This window comes from Pinus tabuliformis, chromosome 1_1, assembly GCF_031772625.1.
Source record: "Pinus tabuliformis cultivar Carrire ecotype Pingquan chromosome 1_1, CPIR1, whole genome shotgun sequence".
Taxonomy (NCBI): domain Eukaryota; kingdom Viridiplantae; phylum Streptophyta; class Pinopsida; order Pinales; family Pinaceae; genus Pinus; species Pinus tabuliformis.
Window position 1 is genome coordinate 334,794,571 of NC_142297.1, and position 24,831 is coordinate 334,819,401.

Sequence of the window (24,831 nt, forward strand, 5' to 3'; positions counted from 1 at the left end):
ATTGGAGTCACTTGTACTCTAGAGGAGATTCGACTCTATACCAATCTTTTTCGCGAATTTCGTGACGTCTTTGCATGGTCCTATGAAGAAATGCCCGGCATTGATCCTAGCATAGTGGTGCATGAGATACTCACGTACCCGGGTGCTAAGCCTGTTCGTCAACGTTTACGCCCTGTACACCCCCGCAAGGCTGCAGCTATTAAGGCGGAAGTGGAAAAGCTTCTTAAAGCTGGTTTTATTTATCCTATCCCACTCACAGATTGGGTCTCCAACATCATGCCTGTGAATAAAAAACAGGGGACCATCCGTGTTTGTGTCGATTATCGTGATATTAATCGGGCCTGTCCTAAAGATAATTTCCCCACACCATTCATTGATCAAATTATTGATGAGTGTGTCGGAAGCGAAATGTACTCTTTTATGGACAGTTTTTCTGGGTATAACCAGATCAATATTGCCCCCGCTGATCAACACAAGACAACTTTTATCTGTCCATGGGGCACTTTTTCCTATAAGAAGCTCCCTTTCGGTCTCAAAAATGCCGATGCTACCTTCCAACATGTAATGTCTTATGCTTTTCATGAAATTTGCCACATTGTACAGCCATACCTGGATGATCTACCAGCTCATTCAGCCAAATGTCAGGACCACCCTACTCACCTTCACGATATCTTTCTTCGTTGCCGACACTACCGTATCAGACTCAATCCTCACAAATGTGTCTTCTGCGTTGAATCCGGCTCACTTCTCGGGTTCATCGTCTCCCGAGAGGGCATCCGTTTGGATCCCCTTAAAGTCGAGGCTATTGTGAATCTTCCCCCCCTGCTTCTTTACATCAATTGAAAAGCTTGCAGGGTAAAGCAAACTTTCTGAGACGATTTGTTCCAAACTATGCCGAGGTGGCTAAAGGTTTCACACGGTCGCTAAAGCGAGATGTCCCTTTCCATTGGGATACCATCGCTCATGAATCTTTTGAGCGTCTCAATGGTCTCCTTGTTTCCGCTCCATTGCTCCGTCCTCCGAATTATTATCGCGACTACACTCTTTATTTGGTTGCCGCTGACACCACTATCGGCATGGTTCTCGTTCAAACTGACGATGATGACACTGAGCATGTTGTATATTATCTCAGCCGCAACCTTTTAGACACGGAAAATCGATATGCTTATGTCGAGAAGTTGGCTTTGGCCGTCGTTTGTGCTGTCCAACAATTCCGTCACTATATTCTGCTGCACACTACCACCGTGGTTTCTGATTGCAACCCCATGACGTATATTTTGTCACGCCAGTTTTTGGGGGGCAAGTACTCAAAGTGGATTGTCATCCTCCAAGAGTTTGACTTGGAATTTACCACTGCCAAGTCCAAGAAATCCCTTGTATTCACTGAGCTACTTTGCTCTTTGCCATCTTCTTCCCCGCCCTCTCACTCAGAGGATCATATTCCGGATGAGACTTTGTTTCTCATTAGCACCCTCGATCCCTGGTACGGGGATATCATCATATATCTGCAAACGTCCTCCTTTCACCCCGGCGTGTCCAAAGACGCTCGGCGAAGGATTCGTCATCAGTCTCAACCATATCGTATCATTGGGGACACACTATACCGCCTCGGCGCCGACTCTGTTCTCCGCTGATGTCTAACTCTCGAGGAAGCTGAGCGTGTTTTGAATGACTGCCACTCTGGTGCCTGTGGTGGTCACATGTCCGGATATGCCACTGCCCAAAAAATCCTCCGTGCTGGCTACTTTTGGCCCTCTATATTTAAGGATTGCATTCTTGCCATCCGCTCTTGTCATGAGTGCCAGATATACCAGCGGAAGATGTTAGCGCCTCCCGCTCCATTGCACCCTGTTGTCACCGTTAGCCCTTTTGCAAAATGGGGCATTGATTATACGACCTGTAACCCTCGCTCGGCCGGGGGGCATGGGTTTATTATCGTTTCCGTCGACTACTTCACTAAATGGGCCGAGGCGATGCCTACATTAACTGAAGATGGTCACACAACGGCGCAATTCTTGTTCAACCACGTTATCTCGCGATTCGGCGTCCCTCAAGCCATCATGACTGATCACGGGAAGCATTTTCGTAATCATATGATGACGGAACTAACAACCCAGCTAGGCTTACAACACGATAGTTCGACTCCATACTACCCTCAGGCCAATGGCCAAGTTGAAGCTATCAACAAGATTTTGGTTACAATGCTTCAGTGTACCGTTGGCATGTATAAGTCTAACTGGCATTTGATGTTGTTCCCTGCCTTGTGGGCCTACCGAACCTCCGTGAAGGATGCCACCAGTTTCACTCCATTTCAACTAGTTTATGGACTAGAGGCCACCCTTCCAATCGAGTGCGAAATCCCTTCATTAAAATTGGCCATCGAGCTACTTCCCAACACTACTCTGTTAGAAGAACGCCTTCTTTACCTGGAACGGCTAGATGAGACCCATCGCCTAGCCTCTTTGGCCATCGAAGCACAAAAGAAGCGAGTCAAGACTCACTTTGATCAGACTGTCCATCCACGTTCTTTTGTTGAGGGAGATTTAGTCCTGCTATACGATCAGGCAAACGATAAGCTGGGAGTAGGAAAACTCGAGCCTATGTGGCTAGGTCCTTACATTGTCAAGAAAGTTTTGCAAAAAGGGGCCTACGAGCTAATTGACTATGAAGGGAACCCTCTCGGGAAGCCCCGAAACGGGCTGTACTTGAAAAAGTACTATGCGTGATGCTTGTACACTTTATTTTGTACATACATGTACTTTAGCAGGTGTGTTGTGTGTGTGTGTTTTAGTTTTGAAGGCGTGACTGCCGCTTATTGTGTCTTTCGCTTCTTGTGCAGATGTCTGATGCACCTTATGTTGGTTTCGCTGATGGTGCCTGCCACAGTACTCGCAACTTGTCCTCTGCGGCGTGGGTGATCTATGATCCTCATGGCGAGTTGATAGATCTTCAAGGTGTGTGTTTGGGCCATACCACTAACAATGTCGCCGAATATTGTGCTGTAATTGAACTACTTGCTGAAGCAATTAATCTCGGCATTCGTGCATTGGTAGTGAACCTAGACTCTCAACTTGTCATCCACCAGCTCAACGGGCAATATTCCATCAGAGACCATCGCATTCTAAGGTTGTATTTACGTGTGAGATTGTTAGAAAGGAACTTTGATTTCATCACATATCGACACATTCCAAGACAATTGAACACGTTAACTGATGCATTGGCTAACCATGTATTAGATAGACATTTGCGTAATATGTAAAACATCATACAAGAAAGCATATAAAGCGCAATAATAAAACCATAGAAATAGGCATATGTATATATATATGTGTGTCGCAATGTTTGCACCACGTGCATCATATAGTTCAAAAAATAATACATGTTCCTCTCAAATACATCAGGAGACGACATGTCTCTCAAAAAAATATGCAGGAAAAGGAAATCTAGGAGTCTAGTCCCGGTGGTGCTCATGATAGCACAACACCGCATGCACCAAGCATCTCAACAGACGATGGACACGATTAATCACCCCCACTGTGTGCCTCTGGTACGCTAGTGGCATATATCCCAGTCTAGCATAATTAGGAATACCTCGGGCGAGTCCCTCGAGATTCTGAATCAGTTCATCTCCCTCGGCACCCTCTTCCTGAGGGTCGGCTGCGGGCTAGTTCCTTCGAGCGATAGGAGACATGCCAACTGGTCACACTGGGCCAACATATGCATGTATATACAATTGTTGTTAGGACAAACATGTATTAACAAAAAAAAAACATATAAAACATCAAAAACAAAAAGAGATCTTACCCAGCTCCTCGTCCCACTCCTCTCCCTCGGGTAGTGGGAGATCTGGGTCTCCGGTGAAGTCAGTCCCTGCATAGGGCCAATCCTCCACCACAATCAGCTGATGGCGGAGCCATATGAAGAACTCGGGCCTCCAGGACATCTGCTGGCCCCCTCCTCCCCTGGGCATCAGTGCTGCCCAGCGAGCCATCCTAGGCTCTCGTGGCAAAGGATCAACCACTATAGCTCCCTGTCCCTGAAAAATTGGTAATCGTTCCAAGAAGAACGATACCACGATCGAACCATACCCAAACTGCTTTACCTTTCCTCGCTTGCACTTTGTAAGCTGCCTCTTGATGTTAGTAGTCACTGCGGTGGCCCAATCAAAGAGGGTAGGATTTAGGTATTCTGCGGCCAACAGAAGATGGTTCTTGCTTGCCTCATGGGGTGCCTGCACTCCTGCAGCTCGAGTAATGGTGAATAGTATCACCCTGAGAACCAAGTCCGGAATGGTGGGAATATCCACCTTTGCACTGTTCTTTCCAAATCGCGCCCCTGGGCACACTCGGTCTCGAACTTCAGTCATCTTCTCCCCGGAAGGTCTACTCCCGGTCAAAATTGGCCTCGCCCCTCTCCGTGATAACCCCGTGATGAAATAGACATCGGATACATCGAGCCCCAACACTTGGTCCCTTAAACGGAACACTTGGTCATCAACATCCCACAGATCAATTAAGAATTGTAGTAGCTCGGGCTGAGCGCGCATGTAAGGCGTAAGAAAGAATTTCTTAAGCCCACAGTCCCTTAGGGCATTCATGCACCCTTCATCCTCAAGGAACAAAGCATCCTCGGCATCATGTTCTCGTTCCTTCCATTCTACTACCATTTTGCCTGCTTTCCTGCACCCAAAAGAACGCATAAACCGCAATTAGATCACTAGTAAACTTGTAATCCAGTTAAATTCAAAATGCAATGGGAAATTTCAAGCGGAAAATTAAGTTGCGCAGTTGGCGCGACTGTTTCTAAAACAGTCGCGCCAATGAGCGCGACTGTTTCTAAAACAGTCGCGCCAATGAGCGCGACCCCTTTAGAAAAATTGCCCCATTAGTGCGGGTCCGTGCCGGATACCCGCGCTAATGGGCGAAGCCCTAAATTTTTTAATTCCCCCTTGCAGAGGTCAATCAGGAAGCCAAAATGCATAAAAAATGTATGGAAATGGAGCTAAGGGAAGTGCCTCTTACCTGGAACCGACAAAATCCCGAATGGTTGCACGGATTGGCTGTAATCACAGTCGGAAGTTCACTCCCCAAACAGACCACTGCTACTATTCAGAGAGGTAAAAAGTAAAAGTAATTCTATTTTTACCATTTTCACCATATTTATAAACTTTTTGACTTATACTTAAGTTTAAAAAGTTACTTTTTCAATATTTTAATATATTTTTGGTCGAAAGTGGATTTTACGCTTGCTTCTTGTGCAACGACAGGTCTTTTACGCAACTTCGATGGTGAAACGAGTTGTATTTTATACTTTTTCGGACTCGGTAAATGCACGAAAAAGTCACTGTGGAGTCATCTTTAAGCTCTTTTCTGATTCGCTAAACATGAAAAGATCGCCGAGTTATCCCTCTTGACTCGTTAAACGTAAATAAGAGGTAGTCATCTTTAAACTCTTTTCCGACTGTGTAAAAAACGAAAATATCGTCGGACCCTTGTCGTTTCAGGTTCGTTAACGGTTACGAAGCGATGTGGTTTCGATCGCTTTTTTATTTTTTCAGGTCAAAATCACTACTCATGAAAAGTACTCCTCGATCGTAATGGTCGGGCGGTTCTTTCGAGCATTGTTTTATACTTTTTCGGGCTCGAGAGACACAACTTTACGAAAAAGGACACCCTTGGAGTTTTCTTTTCTGCTGTCTTTTCAAACTCTCTAAACATGAAAAGACGCCGAGTTCTTCCTTTGTCAGACTCGTTAAAACTTGATGACATTGGAGTCCGTTGAGATGACGTTACAAGCATATGCTATCCCCATCAAGCTTGTTAATAAAAATAACTGGGGTAATCGCAAGAAATGATGGGGGAAAATGGAACCATAATTATTGTCGTGTCGGCAGTATGTCGCTCTTGAACATGGAACTTATCTGATTTCGTGTCTGGGTGGGGACATCTCATCTCGTTTTTCACTTGCCTCCATGGATTTGGGTAATCCTGTTTGACCTCTCATCTGCTCATTGCCTCGTCACCATGACCTTTGATCCATTGATGTCAAATACTGCCAATTCCACTGTCGTGCCGCCGATATGTTCAAGAGGAGTTGACCTTTGCAGAATAACAACCTCCTTCTGATAGCTCACATAATTTTGATCCACCAAAACATTCTTTCTCTGTCTCATGTCGATGATGTGGGAAACACTATGGCCCACCTTCGATCAAGGTCACTTCCTGTCGACTTCAGCTCATTATCCAGGAAGTTGATCTAGAGACTCCCTTCCAGTGCCTTGGAGCCTGCATGCCTCAATGGTAGGTTCTTCGTGTTCGACGTGAGGTTTTCATCATTGACCTCCGATCGAATGATTCTACGGGTGTTCGACGCCAGCTCACTGATTCACACGCCGTAGATTGTACCTATAGTACCTTGAGGGACATTGTCATTATTGGTGGTCCCTCTCGCGTCTGTTAACAGTTTTCATTATTGACTGGTAATCAGACGATGTTCATGCATGTTCAACTTCAACTCATATATTCACATGCTTGAACTTGTACTTTTGTTCGGGTCGAGATGGAGCGCAAGACCCTGGATTTTATCTGTTGGAATCCAGGCTACGGTTTTGTGGATTATTGTTACATGACTCATTCACTGGATGGCTGCGACCATGCCTGAGTCTATTCATCAATCCTCACCCGATGGCTGCGCCCATACCATGGATCTAGATTATTATATACTCTGTTATGGATGGCTGCGCCCATACCACATATATCATGTACTTGAGCTATCAGTTGTATCTCTCTATGCAGATTCTCCGGCGGCAGCTGCATGTGTTCTTGTAAAGCATTTCACCCCTCTCTCTCTTGGGCCTCATGCTTTAGGGGGCATCTGTTACACAGTAATTTGTCACCATTGGTCACCGTCCCTGTTACCCCTTTCCCATACTTTGGAGGACTCATTCCGGGACCTGTGAGAAGTAACATGGCTTGAAAACACTTGCATTATGTTCCCCTAAGTATGGAATTCATATGCCTTGAAGACATCTCCTGCAGAATATCCTTAAAAAGTCCCTTTTTTCCATTAGCACGGATCCACAGTGTATCACCCTCGCCAATGGGGGAAATTCTCCAAAGAGGGCGTGCCCATTGGCGCTCTGTCTCAGAGTCTTACCCGTGCCAACCAAGTTTGGAAAAGTTTTTTGACAAATGCATGCCCGAGAGTTTTTTCCTTTTGACTCATGAGGCTTTTCAAGGATAATGCCAATCTCATGGATGTCGAGATTCATCGTATCTCTATCCACAATAGCTTTTCGAGGATAATGCTTATCCCATGGATGTCTGGATTCATTGTATCTCTTCCTCCTCCTCCATCTATAAAAGCTTGTTCTGGTGCATTAGACAAGCTAGATTTTTGAGCATAGGGAGAATGATATTGTCAGAAGTCTGAGAGATTGTTGTTGAGTCTTCTTTGCATTCATAATCAAAGAGAGAGAGAGGCTTGTTGCTGATCCCGACAAGCTTTGCAAGACATATGTAGCTGATCACCCAGCTAAAGGAGGATTTGACGTCAGAACTTCGGTTACATACTCCTTTGTTGATTATCAATAATAGATGACTATCATTATGGTTCCATTCTTGCTGTTCATTATGATGATGTTTGGATTATATCTTTTCTGACCGATATATAATTGCATCTATTGGATTTTATGCTTGTACTCGTATCGTTCTTTGCATGTGCAGGTGTCCATTCACGGAGATCGTGAGGATCGTGACCGGCTGGAGCAAAGGAACGGGAGTGTCAACTCTTCTACAACACTAGCGTTGGAATCCAAGTAGGTTCTCATAATCCACTTTTAATTTGCAATTAGGAACTTGCGTGATAGCATTGTTTGATTGTTGCTAGACCCATTTTGGGCTAGTGGGAGCGCAAGACCCTGTATTTTATCTATTGGAATCCAGGCTGCGGTTTTGTGGATTATTGTTACATGACTCATTCACTAGATGGCTGCGACCATGCCTGAGTCTATTCATCAATCCTCACCCGATGGTTGCGCCCATACCATGGATCTAGATTATTATATACTCTGTTATGGATGGCTGCACCCATACCACATATATCATGTACTTGAGCTATCAGTTGTATCTCTCTATGCAGATTCTCCAGCGGCAGCTGCATGTGTTCTTGTAAAGCATTTCACCCCTCTCTCTCTCTCGGGCCTCATGCTTTAGGGGGCATCTGTTACACAGTAATTTGTCACCATTGGTCACCATCCCTGTTACCCCTTTCCCACACTTTGGAGGACTCATTCTGGGACCTGTGAGAAGTGACATGGCTTGAAAACACTTGCATTATGTTCCCCTAAGTATGGACTTCATATGCCTTGAAGACATCTCTTGCAAAATATCCTTAAAAAGTCCCTTTTTTCCATTAGCGCGGATCCACAGTGTATCACCCGTGCCAATGGGGGAAATTCTCCAAAGAGGGCGCGCCCATTGGCGCTCTGTCTCAGAGTCTTATCCGTGCCAACCAAGTTTGGAAAAGTTTTTTAACAAATGCACGCCTGAGAGTTTTTTCCTTTCGACTCATGAGGATTTTCAAGGATAATGCCAATCTCATGGATGTCGAGATTCATCGTATCTCTATCCACAATAGCTTTTCGAGGATAATGCTTATCCCATGGATGTCTGGATTCATTGTATCTCTTCCTCCTCCTCCATCTATAAAAGCTTGTTCTGGTGCATTTGACAAGCTAGTTTTTTGAGCATAGGGAGAATGATACTGTCAGAAGTCTGAGAGATTGTTGTTGAGTCTTCTTTGCATTCATAATCAAAGAGAGAGAGAGGCTTGTTGCTGATCCCGACAAGCTTTGCAAGACATATGTAGCTGATCACCTAGCCAAAGGAGGATTTGACGTCAGAACTTTGGTTGTATACTCCTTTGTTGATTATCAATAATAGATGACTATCATTATGGTTCCATTCTTGCTGTTCATTATGATGATGTTTGGATTATATCTTTTCTGACCGATATATAATTGCATCTATTGGATTTTATGCTTGTACTCGTATTGTTCTTTGCATGTGCAGGTGTCCATTCACGGAGATCATGAGGATCGTGACCGGCCGGAGCAAAGGAACGGGAGTGTCAACTCTTCTACAACACTAGCGTTGGAATCCAAGTAGGTTCTCATAATAAACTTTTAATTTGCAATTAGGAACTTGCGTGATAGCATTGTTTGATTGTTGCTAGACCCATTTTGGGCTAGTGGGATCGCCTCTGTCCGCAGAGGGGATTTACCTCTCCAACAAATAGCATTTGGTAAAACCACATAGTCAGTGTATGACTTTGAAGTGCCTCACAATCTCCGCCGAGAAGATAGCTCCAGCACTTGCTGATTCCGTTTTCGCAGGTCAATTGAAATCCGAGGTCGGTCAACCGACACTCCTGAAGCCAATGCTGGACATTTGCAACTTAAGGGAACATATGCATAATTGATCATAGATACAATTTTAGTTTAAATTCAATTTATTTTTGCTTTGAATGAGGACAATCATTTAAACCTCCTCCTACATTTTTGTAATAACTATTTTTAGTCTTTAGTTAGTAGTATTTAAACCCCTCTCATGCATTTAGAGAGGGGTCTAGAAATTTGTCAAAAACAATTCTTCAGAACATGCACTTTTGCACCCTCTGAGGAGGTTTTGATAAATGAATGGAACAAGATTTATTTATATCTGTGTTTAATGTCTGCTACTGAAATGCACTTCTGTACTCTTAGTGGATATTGAATTATTTGAAGATAAATCTAAATCGCCGAAGCTCATGAGCAGGACCTATTATCAATGGTACTTTTATCTCTTAATACTTTTTGCTTATGTGCCAAGTGATATATTATTTTCAGTTGTTTATATATGGAAACCTGAATGTTCAGTTGTCATTTTTGCACTTTTGTATGGTGATAACTATTCCTTTATGTCAAGTATATGAATGACTTATTATGCGATGTGTTTATCATAATTGTTTCAGCTAATTTCTTATACGAAACAATCATCTTTAACGTATTCTTTTCTCATAGTAATTGAATGATTTTTATTACCAATTGCTATTGGAAATTATTCTAGATCGCATAAACAAAGTGTTACTCCTAGGATAGTTTAAATTAGATGTTTTCCTTCATTAGAATAAAATTGCACATGTTAGATTAGACTTAGAATAAAGCATTCTCCCCATAAACCTTTCAAAAGAGAAAAACATCATCCCCTTAGTGTACCATCATAAACAAATTGGGAAACTGGTCCCATTACCCCCAGTCGGAGCCACTATTCCAAATGGAAAAGGAGCTTCTTTCAAGGTCCGGACCGGGTGGTTATCCCCCTTATTGTAGACCCGATTTTCGGGGCTTCAACAGGTACTAAGAAAAATTTTCACCGCGGAGTAGCAGCACCGTAAGAGTAACAACATTAGAGGAGTAACAACACGGAAGGAGTAACAATAGAACCGAAGGAGTAACAACACCGGGTACTTAGAAATTTTTTCTTACCTCCATAGGATATAAACATAGTGGTAGTACCTGCAAAAAAATAATTGAGTGGTAACAATATTTATTTATATATATTTGTATATGTATTTTATATCTCTCTCTCTCTCTCTCTATATATATATATATATATATATAATCAAAGGATGTAGAGGAGGAATTCTCTGCACTAACAACCTTCAAACCAATTTATCAGAGAGATGTTTGATGAAGGCATCTTTAGAGGCTAGACGATGATACAGTCTGAGACGATGTCCATTTACAATAAAAGAAGCATGTGTATCATCAATCATGACAAGTCTGACAGTTCCATTATCAAATACCTCATCAATCTTGTAAGGCCCCATCCAACGAGAGAAAATATTTCCCTTAAAGTCCTTAAAACAAGAATCATACAGTAATTCCCAAATCCCCTTTATGAAACACCTTATTCTTAATAAATTTATCATGCCATTTTGTTCTCTGCTGCTAAATCACAGTAGTTCTCTGGACAACCATTAAATGAATTTCATCTAGTTCATTTAGCTGTTCCAGCCGATGTTTCTGGGCTTTCGAAAGATCCAAGCCTACTTCAAGAGCCGTTCTAAGTGTATTGATATAAAATTCTATTGGAAACAACAGAGATTTACCATAAACAATCTCAAATGGTGAAAACCCTGTTGTATCCCACCATGATGTTCTGTATGCCCAAAGAGCTTCAAGAAGTTTTTCAACCCAATCTCGACGATGCTTTGCCACAATCTTTGTGAGAATGTTTTCTAATACCTTGTTCATGCTTTCCACTTGACCGTTTGCTTGAGGGTGATATGGAGATGTTATTCTGTGCTTGATCCCATACTTGTTCATAAGCCTTGCTATCATATGTGATGTAAATTTCGTTCCCCCATATGAAACTATCTCTCTCGGGGTGCCATATCGAGCAAAAATATCTTCAAACAAAAAGTTCGAGACAACCTGTTCTATGGATTTCGCCACAGCCCTGACCTCAACCCACTTTGTTAGATAATCTATGTAGACTAAAATATAAACTTTCTGATGTGAAGATAGATTAAATGGGCCAACGAAATCAATAACCCATTTCTCAAAAGGTTCAAGGACCACTTGAGGCTGTAACGACATTTCATCTGATCGACCAAGCTGACCCATCCGCTGGCAGCTATCACATCTTTGGACATAATCTCTCGCATCCCAAAAGATGGAGGGCCAATAATATCCCACCTGTTACACTTTATGTCCTTTGCTTGCAAAATGTCCCCCACAGGGGCTGTCATGAGCAACCTTCAGGACATCATATATGTCATCTTCTGCTACACAACGTCAGATCTGTTGGTCGATTCCTATATAAAACAAATATCCTGCTATCCATGAATAACAGGTACTATGACGAATGATATTCCATTGCTCCCTGTATGACAAATGCTTGGGTACCTTCCCTATAGCAAGATAATTAGCAATATCTGCATACCACAGAGTGTGAGTAGAAATTGCAAAAATATATTCATCCAGAAAATTATCTTCTACAGGTGTACCTTCATCATTAGTATCTAATCTAGACAGGAAGTCAACAACTACTTTATCCTTGCTTGGTTTATCTATGATGGTAATGTCAAATTATTGAAGTAATAATAACCACCTTGTGAACACCCAGGAGTTACACGTTTATCCATCAAATACCTGATTGTCACATGGTCAGTATGCACAAAAGTAGGATATCCAGTAATGTAATGCCAAAATTTATTAACAACATAAATAACAACCAAAAAATCTTTTTTCTGTTACCATATAGTTTAATTCAGCAGGTATTAGATTCTTGCTGACATAGTATACCACATATGGCTTCTTGTCCTCTTGCTGTCCCAAAACTTCCCCTATTGTTGTTTGAGAGGAATCAGTGTGGATATGAAACGGGATTTCCCGATTAGGACCTCGCAAGATCGGAGCTTGGCAGATTAGTTCCTTGATTTTTGCAAAAGCCTCTTCACACTCATCTGTCCACAATTGCTTTGCATCTTTAGTTAACAGCTAAAAAAGTGGGAATGCTATTCTAGAAATAGTTTCTATGAAATGTATATAATAGCTAGCGAAACCAATAAAACTACGTACTTGCGTCAGTGTATTTGGTATAGGAAAATGAAATATTACCTCTACCTTGGCCAGATCAACTTGAATTCCAGCAGATGAAAGAAAGTGTCCCAACACTATACCCTCTTCTCTCATCATATGACACTTAACTGTACTTAGAGAAACATTCATTTGTATTCATATTTTAAGCACATTCTCCAAGTTTTCCAACCCTTCCTCAAATCATTCCCCATATGGTGTAAAATATCCATATAAATCTCAACACTGTGATCAACTAGATCAGAGAAAATCCCTGATATTTCCCTTTGGAAGGTAGCAGGGGCATTACAAAGACCAAATGGGAGGACCCGGTATGTGAAAGTCCCTAAAGGGCATGTAAAAGTGGTTTTATCCTGATATTCAGGAGCTATTTGGATTTGGTTATACCCACTAAACCCATCCAAGAAGGAAAAAAACTTCTTCCCAACTAAGGTATCAAGGACTTGGTCAATGAAGGGTAAGGGAAAATGATATTTCAAGTTTGCTTTGTTCAACTCCCTATAGTCCACACAAATCTGCCACTTACCATTCTTTTAAGGAAAAAATCCACCACTTAATATTCAATGTCTTCCCTCGCTCAATTTCTATAGGGAGACTATCACAGGGTGGAATTACAGGAATATCTTCGTCTTCAATTCCTGATTCAATAGTTTCCTGTGTTTCACAACTCATAATAGATTCTAGAAATTGATGAGTTGTATTAGAAATGACATGGGGGCTACTGATAAAAGTATTAATAGTTTCATATTCCATTTCGTTTTTAAAACATAGGGCTTGACTAATAGTAAGGATTGGTATGGTTTCCTCGCTTTCAGCTTCACGTCCTTCTAAAGGTAGGGAATTTTGTTTAAATGTTGTTTTACTTAATGAACTTGGTTATGCAGGCGGGTAAATAATAAGGTTCTTTATATATTCCCCATTAGATATCACCATATTTCCTCGCTGACATCCGATATAGGCGTCTGCAGCTGATATCCAAGGTCTTCCTAAAATCAGAGGGTGACCACCAGTTGGGGATTGTGTATGTAATACCTGAAGATCAATGGGATAACACCATGTGTCCACTGAAATTTTTATGTCTTCCAATTTTCCTATCAACCTTACTGTAGATCTATCTGCTAATTCCAAGGCAGTAGGAGTTGGTTTTAGATTTCATAGACCTAATGTAAACATAGTTTCAGATGTGATAACATTAATTGTAGCCCCAAAATCTACCAATACATTCGGGATGTCAACCCCATTAATCTGCACTGTTAGAATTGGGTTCCTTGGATCTCCATATTTCACAGGTACAAATTTTCCTAGCATAATGTCTGATAGCTTCCCCATAACATGAATGGTAAGTGGATATTTTGTTTTCTTTCCAAGTTTCTTGGAGTAGTATTCTCTAATTGTTTTAACATAAATAGGCGCATCCCTCATAGATTAGAGTAAGGGAATTTTGACAAACAAGTCTTGCAGTTCCCCTAAAAGGTCAAATTCTGGCTGAGGATTCTGCTTACTCAAGGCTAATCTCTCAGGATAAGGCAGATTAGTTGGGCAACCCTGAGTAACACCCAAACAAGGAGGGGGGTGTTTAATAGAATTCTGATTTGACTCATTCTCGGATACTTGGGATTCTAGTTCTGGATCTTCATCACCAATATGTTCAACGGTAATTGGTGAAGTATGAGCATTCACCACTCGACCAAATCACAAAGTTATCTAATTACATTCTGCGGTAGAAATGCTATATGAAGGAAGGTTAAGCATGTTAGTTTGCTGAGCACCATTATTATTAGGATTTGGATTAAGTTGGATAGGAAGCTGAGGGCGAGGAGGAGTACTAGAAGGAATGTTGGAAGGCACTTGTAACTGCTGTTGTTGCATAGGTTGAGGAAATTGACCAGGAGGAGGGGAAGGCCCTTGCCAATTCTGAGACCATGAAGGGTTTTAACTAGACCGAGGGAACCAAGACTGCAAGGGTGGATATTGATAAAATTGAGGCCATGATTATGGAAAATGTGTTGGTTGAGGTCCCATATTTAAATTGCTAAAATACTGAGAAAGGTCTTGAGACATACCTTGATTTGAGCTTGGTGGTCATGGCTGCCATGGTTTCTTGGAACCCATAAATCATAGTTTCTCTACTCCTTCACTTGTTCCCTAGAATACTACCTTTAGCCCAGGAAGAGATGGACATGAACTGGTGGAGTGAGACTGTTCACATATTGCACATGTCTCCACAGTATTTAATGGACATTCCTTTAATGGATGTTTCTTCCTGCACTAAGGGTAGAAGATGCCCATGGTACTTTCTAACTCCATTTTATTTTGTTTTGCCTGTAACGTGTCCATCTAAGAGGAAAAGTTTACTCAGGATGTTAGTTTTCAAGTTATACAATAACTTCCTGATTTCTACCTTTGTAATTCCTCTATTGGATGTTTTGGAAGTCTAAATCCCTTGGTTATTCCTTGCAACCCCCCGTGAAAACTGAATGCATAACTCACAAATAGAGTCAAAGTCATCCTTAGATATATCACCTTTTCCTACTATATTCAAAAGGTCCAAAAGGTCCCCCCTTAGGGCCTAGAGAAAAATAATTTTCAAGATATCCTTATCCAGGTCACTATGGCTGGATCTCTGTAGGGTATTTTAAAAACGTTCCACACAATCATCCATATTCTCGTCCTCCTTCTGCATAAATTTAAAAATTTCTTCCTTTATATCCCGAGATTTACAATAATCCTGGTACTTCTCCAGAAAATCTTTCTTCATCTCCTCCCATGAGGAGATAGATTTTCCACCTAGACCCATAAACCATCGCAGAGTTGTCCCTTTGAGAGTAGCAGGGAATATTTTCATTTTTTGAGCATCAACCACATAGTCGTATCCCCTACAGACAATATCAAATTCGAATAGAAATGTATCTGGATCTTTTGAGGAAAGCCCATGGAATTTAGGCAAAGCGGTCAATGGAATGGGCTTCATCGATGCATCACCTCTAATGTCTCCAATTGGAAATTCAATCGAGGAGGTTGGACGTGCCATGAATACCCTCCAATAGTCACTCAAAATTTCAATAGGTTCCTTCTATATGGAAACTGATGATTGAGGTCACTTAACAACACTTCCATGATCACACGGTGATGCAAATCCCCCAAGATTTCCTTTTGCAGGTGCACTTGGATTGATTCCTTTTCCTGACCCTCTACTTTCTACTTCCTCTTATTCTATTGTTGAAAGGGTTACTTCTATTTTCTCTAATGCTCTTCTCTCTATTTCTTCTCCTTCTTCCGTTAAAAGGGGTGTCCTCACTCCTAAGGGTAATATTGGTTGTTCAACAGACTGCCCCTCAGACTGCATGTGAGTCCTTATCCTAAAAATGGCTCGTGAAGATGCTCCAGCTTTGAATTTTGCAATGATTTCCTGGATTTAGGTGTTCCTACCCAAATCCTTCCTTCCTTTCTTTGGGGGTCCTTCTTTGCCCCTTTTATTCGGATCTTTATTCATGCAATTAAAGCATTAAAAGTTCTCACAGCTCAGGGCCTGGAGTAGGATAAGAGAACTTCCCTCCCCAACGTGAGATAATGGTTTGGGACAGAAAAGAAAAGAAAAAGAAAAATTAAAACAAACTGTAATCTCGGGGTCTAGAGAAAGGTAAGCAAACTTCCTTCCCCATGGCAAGAGAGTGATTCTTAAAAAAAAAACCAATCCAGAAAATCCTAGACTCAAGACCTGGATTAGGGTAAGAAAACTTCCCTTTCGAGGACAAGAGAAAGGTTTTACAAGCAAAGAAAGAAAAACAAAGTAAGCAAAGAAATCTTAAGCTCAGGGCCTGGATTAAGGTAAGAAAACTTCCTTCCCTAGGGCGAGAGAGTGGCCCCTACGCAATCAATCAAAATAAAGACAGAAAAACCAAAAATAATAAAGCTCGGAACCTAGAGCAAAGTAAGAAAACTTCTCTCCCCAGGACACGATATTGATCCAACGACCAATGTTGAATGTGATCTTGTACCTTTGATAGCCTCCCGGGAAAATGATGCCAAAATGTTTGTGTCCGAGTGTGAATAAAACTATTCAACCCTTCACCACATTAATTATCAATCCGGGATCTGCTGGTTATTTCAAGGCTAACGTGCAAAATATATGTAGGTAACAGTTGTACAACCCATAATTGACCGAAAGTTCATCAACAAATAATAAACAAGTATAGTCACAAATGGAAATGACAACAATAACCAATTTGTAACAAGGATGGAATTGATAACAATAATGAAGTATAACAACAATGGAATATTAGAAATAATCAATTGTAACAGAAATTTGATTCACAACAATTACATCAAACCATCACAACAAGGAAACAAAATACATACATGGAAAAGAAACTAGCACACACTATCTCAGTAGCACCTGATCAGGAGAGTGGGCCCAACTCCCTGATCAGGGTTGTGATGAACTCACGAACTCAAAGAAAGATCAGAAAGCTGTAAATTTCATTAATGTAAAAGTCTCTGTTACAAAGCTCAATTCTCTTGTCTCCAACCCCCTGTTTCAAACTCTCTATCCTTTCTTATACAAAAACAGTTCCTGAGATTAAGGTAATTGTTGCCTGCGATTTACATGAAGGTTGTAATAAGCCCAAAACTGAATGCAAAAGATAGAAAGAGGAAGTCTGGATTAGTTCTGCCATTACAACTACAGTTCGATAATAGCTTTGCCAACTCGATGTGTAAACTTAGCCATTTGACTTGGAAATTTGCACATAAGATGAAGTTTAGCAAGCGCTTTGGTCATAATCCCCTAGACTATGCTTCAATGATTAATTAATTCATAAAGACATGATTAGAGGTATACCTGTGCGATTTAGGATATGAAATGACTTAGTTAGGAGTGCAAATGTGAAGGAAAATAGGATAAAAAGGTAAGTAAAAACATGCAAGTTTAGCTCCCAACATTTATCAGTCCCAATAGATCAACATGTTTCTTCAGATGGAGATGTGGAAATAGCCACATCCCTTTGCTAAGGCATTTTGCACCATCTACCACCTCTAGAACCTCGCCTCATTGATAAATTGAAGCAAATTTTGTAGTGGATGTCTTGAATGGAGTCACCGTGTTACCAAAGTTGGGAATGAGTTTGTATAAGCAATTTGTAATCCATTAATTCCAACCAGAGTGAGAAAGTCAATAATGAAAGCAAAGAATAAATTGGTAAATCAATCCCAACAATCACGAGAAATAGAGGAGCCAACACCAACTTGAGAATGAATGAGGAACATAAAACCTACATGTCAATTAAACAGTGACAAGGGATGATGTTAGGTGAAGTCCCACCTATGTTTCCTGTGACTGAACGAGGAGATTTAATTGCCATAATCTTTTCGTAGAGAGTCATGATGTTAGGCCTCTATACTACTAGTGTAACCCCTTATTGTTATTAGTACAACGCACTTATTATATTGTTGTACCCATGTAGTGCCCATATTGTTACTATTGTGCCCCATAGAAGCCCACTATTGTTATTATTGTGCCCTTACATTATTATTGTTATGTCGGCTCTGATTATGTTATGACCCCTTAGACTCCTATATATATAAAGGAGGTCTTTTCATTTGTATCATCCAAGAATTGTTCATTTATGTAATGTAAAGGAGGTTTCCCCCTCGAAGAGGCTGAATTATAAGGCGTTGATCTATCTTTTCTAACTTTTCTTGAGTTGGTTTCATAACATTTGGTATTAGAGCTTTGGATTCTAGGGTTTCGCTGCTCCAAACAGGTCATCGTGGCATTTTCGCTATAACGTTTTTTCTGCGACGTTTCAGAAGTTGCAAAAAAAACCCATTTTAGAAGAAATCGTGTTGAACTTCGGGTCCAAATTTTAGATCTTTTTGCGCTATATTTGTGGAGATATGATCTGAGGAAGTTGGTATTTTTGCAAACTCTTGAATTACATTCCAAACAGGTGACCTGGGGAAAATCGTCATAACTTTGTCTCTGGGAATTGGATTGAAAATTCGTAAGAAGGTACAGAAAGAGGACAGACTGTAGTTTCTTGTATATGTTTTTCATAGCCAAAGGTTGAAACAGTGACACGTGGCATGTCGTACAAGTTCGCTCTACTGAACTAGTCTATAATTAGGTCACTCTGGGAGATTTGGCATAACTCTTCCTTGGAGAATCCAATTTGGGTCAGACTTGTGGCATTAGAAATAGGACGCAGAGGTCTACTGTAGGTCACAATTTCAAAACTTAAAGATCCAAAAGTACAAAGTTACAGTCGTTTCAAGATCGAGCTCCTAAAATCAAGAAAAAGCAAGATGAGGAAATTTGATGGCAAGGATCCGGTAAATTGGATACTTCAGATGGAGCAATATTTTGATCTACATGGTGTAACAATGTTACAAAAGGTATGTATTGCATCTTCATATTTAGAACTGGATCAATGTTTATGGTATAAAGGGCTTTGTTCTCGTAAACAACTTGTTACGTGGTCAATTTTCACGGAGGAAATGATAGCACATTATGAGGATACAAAGAGCAACACCTTCTTTAGAGCAACACCACAACAATTGGAAATAGTAAAAGGGTTTTGTTACATAATGGAAAGTAAAATTATGGCAACAAGGAAGTCTACCCCTCACAACTATAAAGATGGAAGTGTTGTTTCTCCTAGCCTTCCACAAGCTACAAGGGTTACACCACAACAATTGGAAGAAAAAAGAGAAAAAGGGCTTTGTTACAATTGTGATAGCAAATGCACTAAAGGTCATAAGTGTACTGAGAAGAAATTATTTTACATAGAGTATGAAGAGGAGGAAGAAAAGGATCAAGAAACATCAAAAGAAGAGGATATACACTAGGACCCAACCCCAGAGAAAGAAGAAATGAACCAGGCCATATCTTGTAAAGCATTGGCAAGAATTACCACTCCTCAAGCTCTCAAGATAGAAGGACATATCAAGAATAAAAAGGTGCAAGAAGTGAAAGATCACATCGAGAAAGAAGAAATGAATCCAACCATATCTTGTAATTCATTGGTCGGAATTACCACCCCTCAAACTATCAATATAAAAGGACATATCAAGAAGAAAAATGTTCAAGAAGTGAAAGATCACATCGAGCATCACGAAATGAATCCAACCATATCTTGTAAAGGATTGGAAGAAATTACCACTCCTCAAACTCTAAAGATAGAAGGACATATCAAGGAGAAAAAGGTTCAAGCAGTGAAAGATCACATCGAGCATCAACAACAAGTTCTCCAACTTTTAAAGGATAATGCCATTTCGGTGCAAAATCAAACGAAACAACAGGTAGATCAACATTGTAGTGAAAAATGTTTTGATGTAGGTGATTGGGTATTTTTACTACTACATATCAAGCAAGCTATTTATGAGAAGGAAATGTTGGCAACACTACATGCACTTAAAAAAGGGCGACCTTACCGAATGGGAAGACTCTTCAAGGATGAGGATGTGGAAGCATTGTTTTGTGCTATTTCTATTATCCAACCAGATTAGATAAATGAAGCAAGGAATGAATGGAAGAAGGATGAAGAAGTATGGCCACTTATTCAAAAGTTGCAAAAGATCTCAATTCAAACAATATTGCTAGAAATTGAAGAGGAAGGAAAAATCATATTGGAACCTGGAGCAGTCACAGAAACAAGAACCCGACAGCTACGAAATTGACCAATTTCAGAGTATCTCATCAAGTGGAAGAACTTACCCGCTGAAGATTCCACATGGGAGGACAAGAATTTTATACAGAAGCATCAAGAACTACTCAAGTGTTGAGGACAATGCTTTTTTAAGGAGAGGGGCATGTTAAGCCCCTATACTACTAGTGTAACCCCTTATTGTTATTAGTACAACCCACTTATTATATCGTTGTACCCATGTAGTGCCCATATTGTTACTATTGTGCCCCATAGAAGCCCACTATTGTTATTATTGTGCCCTTACATTATTATTGTTATGTCGGCTTTGATTATGTTATGACCCCTTAGACTCCTATATATAAAGGAGGTCTTTTCATTTGTATCATCCAAGAATTGTTCATTTATGTAATGTAAAGGAGGTTGCCCCCTCGAAGAGGCTGAATTCTAAGGCGTTGATCTATCTATTATATCTTTTCTTGAGCTGGTTTCATAACACATGAGTGCCAAGGAAGTGGAGTAGTGTTATGAGGTGTGCCTCCCTTGCAAACTCAATACAATACATTGCCTTTCAATGGATTCTTTGTGGCTAACACTTATGGTTATAATCATATCAAGGAATTGGAATGGTGCCATGTTGACCATTAAAACTAATGTTCCGTTTTGTTCCAAGGTGTACGATTGCATTGGCTTGAGAATTTGCAAGAATATTGTTATTTATTTAAATGTGAACCAATCAATATGACACTCCATGAATGAGGATTAAGGCTCTAATTCTGGAGAGGATAATTTCCATTTGAATATCCTTGGCATGAGTCTTTTTTTTCATATGGTGTATGAGGATCAAAGAATAACCAAAGAAAATGAGATGACAAGAATTAATAGATCAAGATATGAAAACACCTTGATAGAGAGCATATTCTTCAGTAAGAGTGTTGGAAATGACCCCTATTTCCCAAGAAAACTTGCCTTCTAGTATTCCTCCAGGGAAAAATACTTCCCCCACCACCCCGAAAACTACCTCCCCTGAAAAAGATGGTAATAACTGAAAAATAAAACTCTATAAATTATTCTAAAATAACATGGAAAATAACCAATACCACCAAAAGAAATTGGCTCAGACACTCAACCCTATATCAACAACATTAACTATTAAAATACTCAACTTTCCTTTCAAAAGTGGTTATGTGCGGATATCAAAAATCATAGTCAAAATCCCATCAAACAAATTTAAAAGACATCATGAATAAGTTAACTTGAATAAAAAGAAGGAAATAGTCTCATTTAATACACAAACAATGAGTATAAGGTTAACTTCTTTGTCATAAACCCTTCCATTATGAATAAGTAAACCTAGATCAAAAGAAGGAAATAAAGTACCAACCAATACAAAAACAATGAAGAGTTTAATATCATATTCTCCTTCATTTCTTGTAGATATTTTAATTAAATAAAAAAATTGAAAAAGAAAGAAAGTAGGTTAAATAATAACACTTTCAATTATTAGAGGGTTTCCCTATTTCTGTTGCAAATATAGAGTTAGGTGAAGGATCCCTTCGTACATTAGCTGAGATGGGTATTGTTGGGGAGCTTTCCATTTTTGATCTTCATGTTATAGCCTCCCCCCATGATCTTTTCCTCCTCAACTTGCACCGTTCCCAAATATCGAAGCATATCTAAAAGAAAGACCTCCCTCTTTCTTCTCTCTTGGGGCCGGTGCGAAGTTTATATAACCTTAACCTTGCAAAAGGGTTTGACTGTAACACCCTCCTCCCACAATTACTTAAGCTTACTGGTCCACTGAGGTAAATATGTGATGAAGGGTTATTATGATATGACTCAACCTCCTAGGTATATTTAAGGAAGTAGAATCGACGAATTAGAACCAAATTGGCCTTCCTCAGGAGTTACAAGACCCTCAAGAGCTAATCAACCACTCCAGGTGCCCAACCCCTGATTTAACTTACTTTTTCACTGATCTAGACTCCCAGATGCTGGCATAACACTACCTGAATTTGACTATAACCCTCTAGTCGCATGCATAAGCCTGCAAGGGAGCAACTGTGGTCCTTTTCACGCAGTTCTATGCTAGCGATTGCAAGGTCTATGCCACTTTTTAAGGGCTAGGAACTATGCCTCTGCCCAGAACTTGACATAACCCTTCGAAATGATAAATGAAACAAAGACAAAGCCTTTAATTCAAAACTTGATCAAGGACTTGACCTAACAAGGCCTAACCATGAAGGACATTTCATTAAACACATCATGAAAAAGTAATGTACAAGTCATAAATACACATCTTATCATAGGGGTCTCATACTTATCTGAGAATCGTTAAGAAGGTTTGATGCCCTCTCACAATAGCTGCAATATCATCTATTAGGTCATGCATTCAGTAACAATTCATTTACTAACCAAAACATGATGAGAGCCATAACTCAAGTCTCATAAACCATGCTTATAAATAGCATATAACCAGAACAATAACAATAATAGAATTGTCATTAAAGCCAGATAATAGCAAGCATATTTTATTATAAAATACAAGAGGAAAATAACTCTTATTAACACATACAAATCCAACCAAGTCAGGGACTTCCACGTGCCACTCAAAGATAGATTGGGCTGAACCAAATCTCTCTTTCAGCCAATCACCCCCATGCCATATTCTAAGCATTAATGTGGAATCTCATGGAATAGAACAAACAAAACCAAACCATGGCTTCTAGAGGAAAAACCACCTCAACCCTCAACCAATGATTCCACCTCACAGTCGGACATTACTGACCATCATCGGATCGGTCTCTACCCAAGTTGTCCAGGATCCAAAGCATTTGTTCCAACCCGACTTCTTGGAATAGTAACTCAACCCACAATTGCTACTAAGCTCCAGAGTGTTTTTCCAGAAAAGGATTCCAGGACTAGTAAATCAACCCACCAAGGGCTCCATATAATTTGTCCAACTAAGGATTTCAAGACGAGTAACTCAACCTAAGATGTTATAGGGCTTCCAGAGAGTTTGTCCAACCAATACTCCAGGAACTAAAAATTCAACCCACAACCAGAAGGAACATGAGCACCAATCAAAAAACAAAAGATAAAAACCCACAACACCATGGCTATCCAAGAAATGGCAAGGCTAGGATAAGCCACTGTCAATCCAGGGAATCCTCCATGCGATTGACAAATCATAACCAAATAACCACATGCATGCCAAAACTAGCAAGGAAATCATACATGCAACTCAGTACCTACAAAGAAAACCCAATGTAATTGCTAATCCCATTGTCCTCTTATGCTTTCCTTGTTTTCCTTTTCCTTCTTTCTCTAAATCCAAAGTGTGCCCAAAATCCGCCAAGAGAGCTCCAAGAAAACTGTAAGTGTGCAAGAGTATGAGAGAGAGAGAATAAGGAGAGAACTCCAAGCTAAAACTGACAAAAGGTTGTGAACTGATCCTTAACAGCCTTTTTATCATTAAGGCCTCTATTTTCTTCATTTTCTTTTATTTTTCCTTCAATTTTCCTCACACTCAATTATGTGACCTTTCACCTTCCTTTTCTCCTATTTTCCATTATTTTCATAAATAAATTCCAATTAATGCCATTTTTGCCTTTGCAATTTCCAGAGCCATCTATTAATCACAAGTGATCCCCATCACTATGTATTTTCCACAACATTCAACTTGGATTACATGTCCCATGACCTTGGTCTTATTTTTCCTTTATTAACTTTATTATATGGATTTTGAACCAGGGTTGTTACATTGACATTTTTGTTAAGAAACTCAACCCAGATCTAGGTCTCTGTATTTGATAAAATAGAGTCCCTAAAGAAGATCTTAGAGAACTGCTTGGGGAATCTTATAATTGTTTAGTGCCTAATCTATGAATGGAAATAGATGCAAGATCCATTTCATTTTCATGAATATAGTGTTTCTAGGAACTCCCCCATAATTATGTTGTTAAGGTTGTGTGGGGGTGGAATGGGATATAGAAATCCAACTTCTTCAGCGTCATATAAGGATGCAACACAGGGTAAGGGGTCTATTCCAATGGATAAACCTTTATCCCTTTCAGGACCATCTATTGTTGAAAAAAAAGATCAAATGTCAACACTAGATGTCAATAATAAAGATGAAAATAATATCTTATCTATTATCTGGACAAGGGATGTCATTTACAAATTTAATGGACTTTGTCCAAGATCTGAAGCTTTACATTAGTGGGGTTTTACAGACTGGACCAAAAAATGTGACATTTATCTTTGTTGAAAAGTATTTTTTATTGTACAGTTTGAATCCTAAGAAGTTTTAGAGAAAGTCTTAAAGGAAGGGCCTTGGTTTTGGGGAAGAACAAGGCTCTTCATCACTCCTTGGTTTCCAAAGTCTGATTCTTCAAAAACAATAGTAACAAAGATGCCATTATGGATAAGGTTGCCAGGTCTTCCTCTTCCATTTTGGAATTACAAAGTACTAGAGAACATTAGAAATACCTTGTGCACTTTCAAAAAAATGGATGCTGAAAGAACAGAGAAAGGTTCATTTAC